This window comes from Pteropus medius, unplaced genomic scaffold (genome assembly GCF_902729225.1).
Source record: "Pteropus medius unplaced genomic scaffold, Ma_sr-lr_union100, whole genome shotgun sequence".
Classification (NCBI taxonomy): Eukaryota; Metazoa; Chordata; class Mammalia; order Chiroptera; family Pteropodidae; genus Pteropus; species Pteropus medius.
In genome coordinates, this window is record NW_024344240.1 from 18,672,986 (window position 1) to 18,677,399 (window position 4,414).

At 37.1% G+C, this 4,414-nt stretch overlaps 1 pseudogene; it reads right to left on the reverse strand.

Annotated features, from left to right (window-relative positions):
- Nucleotides 1-293: 293 nt before the first annotated feature.
- Nucleotides 294-409, reverse strand: LOC120607586 (uncharacterized; annotated as a pseudogene).
- Nucleotides 410-4,414: the final 4,005 nt, after the last annotated feature.

Consider the following 4,414-nt stretch of genomic DNA (forward strand, 5'->3'; position numbering starts at 1 on the left):
TCCCAGCATGCAGACACAGGTGGCTGCCATATCTAAGTCTCCATCAACCTGGCTAACACTGGTCACCTTGTCCTGGTGATTCCCTGAGAACCCCCCCTACCCAACTTGTGGGCCCACCCAACAACCTCTCCCAGTAGTTTCTTTCCATATACAACTCTAGGAAGTGCAGAGAGTCCAAAACAATATGAAACCAAAGAGGCCCACTGTAAGACACATGATCATTAATATGCCAAAGATTAAAGACAAAGAGAGAATCTCATTTTTTTGTTGTTGTTATTATTTATTATTATTTATGCCTACAGCACCTGGTCTTCCTAGGTGGTCTCCCATCCAAGTAGTAATCAGGCCCGACTCTGCTTAGCTTCCGAGATCAGACATCAGGCTTATTCAGGGTGGCATGGCCATTGACCATGGGTCATGGCTCCACTGGGGCGCAAACCCAAGATCATCTGCGTGTAAAGCAGACATGCTAACCGCTACACTATGGATCCATGTCCAAAGAGAGAATCTTAAAAGCAGCAAGAGAAAAGCAGTTAGTTACCTACAAGGGAGCTCCCATAAGACTGTCAGCTGATTTCTCAACAGAAGTTTTGCAGGCCAGAAGGGACTGGCATGAAATAGTCAAAGTGATGAAAAGCAATGACCTACAACCAAGATTATTCTACCCAGCAAAGCTATCATTTAGAATTGAAGAACAGATAAGGCGAGATAAAGCTAAAGGAGTTCATTACCAACAAACCAGTATTACAAAAAATGTTAGAGAGACTTCTAGAAGAAGAAGAAGAAAGAAAAGAAGGAGAAGGAGAAAGAAAAGGAAAAGGAGAAGAAAAATATGTAATTAATAAAATGCCAATAACTGCATATCTATCAACAATTATTTTATGTAAATGGATTAAATGCTCCATTCAAAAGACATAGCATGGCTGAATGGATAGGAAAACAAGACCTTTACATATACCACCTATAAAAGACTTACTTCAGATTGAAAGACACACACAGACTGAATGTAAAGGGATGAAAAAAGATATTTCATGAAAACAGAAATATAAAAAGCTGGGGTAGCAATACTTATACCATACAAAATAGACTTTAAAAGGCTATAACAAGAGACAAAGAAGGACCAAGTGATCCCACTTCTGGGTATTTATCCAAAGAGACCAAAAGCACTACTTGAGGGGACATGAGCATCCGTATCTTCATTGCAGCATTACATACAAAGCCAAGATAAAAGGCAACCTGGGTGTCCATCAATGAATGAAAGGATAAAGAAGAGGTGGTACATATACATAACAGAATATTACTCAGCTATAAAAAAGAGTGAAATCTTTTCATCTATAATAACATGGATGGAACCAAAAGATATTGTGCTGAGTGGAGTAAGTCAGAAAAGGACAAATAACATGTGATTCACTTACATATGGAATCAAAAGACAAAATAAACAAAAAGCAAAATGGAAACAAACTCATAAGTACAGAGAATATTTTAATGGTTGTCAGGTGGGAGGTGATTGAGGGGTAGGTGAAAAAGGGGAAGGCATTAAGAAGTACAAATTGGTAGTTACATAATAGCTATTGAGATATAAAGTATAGCATAAGAAATATTGTCAATAGTATTATAATAACTATGTATGGTGTCAGATGGGTACTAGATTTATTGGGATTACCACTTCTTAAATTATATAAATGTGTAATCACTATGTTGTATACCTGAAACTAATATAATAATGTATGTCGAGTATAATTAAAAATAAAAAAAATGTTAAAAAAATAAAGTTACTTCTTCCTTGGTTGTTTTTGCTTCTCATTTTCTTTATAATATGAAACCAATTTGGAAAATTATATTAGTTTGTGTTCTTATTTATTGTTGGTGTTCATTACTAGAAAATAGTTTCCACAAGGGCAGGGATTCTTTCATGTTTATCTTTGTGTTATGTCCATGGCTTAGAAAAGTACTAGTTATATAATAGGTACTCAAAAATAATTATTGAAGGAATAAATATAGATATATTGAGTATCGTCAAGATTTTGAGCCTCCCATAGAACTGAAATGCTAGAGATAAGTGTGGAAGATTAAAAAGCATGCCATAGGAGAACATGGCTAAGTTTTGCTGATCAAAAAGCTCTTATTAAATAATGAAAGCATTTAATTTTTAATACATTTTATAGAACTTTAGAATTTTTAAATGGATATTCAAATGTAATAATTTCTATCTATATAACACTTTTATTGTTGTTTTTATTTTTCTTCATCATATTGTGGAGCGATGGTTCACTTTATGACGATGGCAGAGACAAGTGCATTTGAATCACCCAGGAAACCTGAGGCTATGATCCAAACTCTAACAACACCAGAAGCTTCTAGAACTAAAAATCATAAGTTTCCTGATTGTCTAAATGATTAGAAACAAAGGTGGGCAGAGAACTCTACAGATATGAGACTAAGCTCAGATTACAGACATAGAATACGTTGTGAGTCAGCCCATATTTGGTAAAAAGTGAGGTGAGCTAGTACCATTATAAATATAGCTCAAGCCACATTAAAAAAATAAGTCAGAGAAAGAGGAACTTTCTACAGAAAGAATAGTTTCATACAAATGAGAATGATGAAGCTGCTCAAAGTGAAGTTCTTCATCGTCTGTGTATTCTTAGATGAATCTGAATGATTTGTTGCTTAGCCGACTTGTTATATAACTTACAAATGTGTTGTAAAGTCTTCTCTGAAAACTCAGGAGTAATTTCTTTATGTATAAAACACTGAGGCTTAGAGACTTAAAAAATGTTCTCAAGATTCCTAGCAACTGGCAGATTTTTAACTCAAAAAGTTCTTTCAATTTCAATCTGATCCTATTGTCAAGGCTAGAGAGAATGGGACTTGAATTTCCTCTGATGCACATATGCATTTTGACAATGCCCTCAAGCACCTGGTTTTGTAATATTCATCCAACTTTAGCAGATTAGAAGTGTGTTTAGACCACTTCAATAGGATATTTCATTTCTGTAGATAAAAGATATTTTCTGAACGCTTTGCACTTACTATATTAAACCATGCAGTTGAATAAAGAAGATATGAATGCTCTGGGCTGGAAATGGGAAAAGAATAATTTTAGGCATTTTCCTCATTCTGTTGAAGCAGACTGAAGTGTCTTTTTGGCAGGAAGCTTATGTTTAACCAATGTTACTGAATATAGAATAATCATGGGTGGGGAGTATGTTTTCCTTAATTGAGTATGTTTTCTTGAGATAAATGTGTACTCAGACTCCTCGCTTGTCAAAGCAAGAGTTTCCAAGTTGCCTGAGGTTGTGAAAGCCTAGGAGGCAGGACTCAGTACCCATACAGAAGCAAGAAATACCAAGCTAAAGTTCCTACAAGGAAGTTAAAATAGCACTGACGAATTGGACTGCTTCCATTTTGTTCACTACCCGCATTCTCCCTCACCTCCTGAACATCTCTCACCACCTTCCATTAGATCAAGTCCAAGGGCTTAATCCCCAGGAGGCTGCATTCAATGCTTCTTGCACCACTGGTTGCCTAGTGCTGCCTGCCTCACTGTAGATTTAGCCATAAGGAGGTGTTTGTGTTTGGGCAATTTGGCCAGATATACAAGCTGAGTAGTTGAATTCTCTTTTAGGATTACTCCTGGAACCAAAGAGGAATAGGTTACACCTTTTCCTTCCAGTAGAGGCCAGGAAGCCCAACTCGGCAATATCGCCATATATGTACCTAGTGTCTCCATCACCAGCTCAGCTGCCAGAGATAAAAAGGGCAAAGGGCCTTTGAACACTGAGCTCAAGGGACTCAGCTGGCAACTGGGCCATTCATAGATGGTGTATTAGGGCCAACAGTACGACAAACAGGGTGGCTTAAACACAGAGAAATTTATTCTCTCACAGTTCAGGAGGTCAGAAGTCTAAAATTAGTTTCTTCTTGAGAGTCTCAGGGGAAGGATCTGTTCCATGACTCTTCCCTTGCTTCTGGTGGTTGCTAGCAATTCCTGGTGTTCTTTGGCTTTGTGGCTGCACAACTCCAATCTCTGCCTCCACTGTTACACGGCATTCTCTCTATGTGTCTTATCATCACATACTCCTCTCTATGTTCGCCCCTTTATGTCTCTAAGCGTAACTTCTTATAAAGACACCAAAGATTGGATTAGGGCTCACTACAATTCAGTGTGACCTCATTTTGACTACTTACATCTGTGAAGACCTTACTTTCAAATAAAGTTCTTGGTGGACATAAATGTGGGGAGGCACTGTTCAATGCAATATTTCAATATTGCTAGAAAAAAAATCGCCTGAATTCACCATTCATTTTTCCCAACCAGCTATTGAATGGCTTGAAATATTAAACAATGGTCTAGTAAATTTAGGGCTACCAACAAAATATATTTTGTCCTACATATATCGACCTCACATT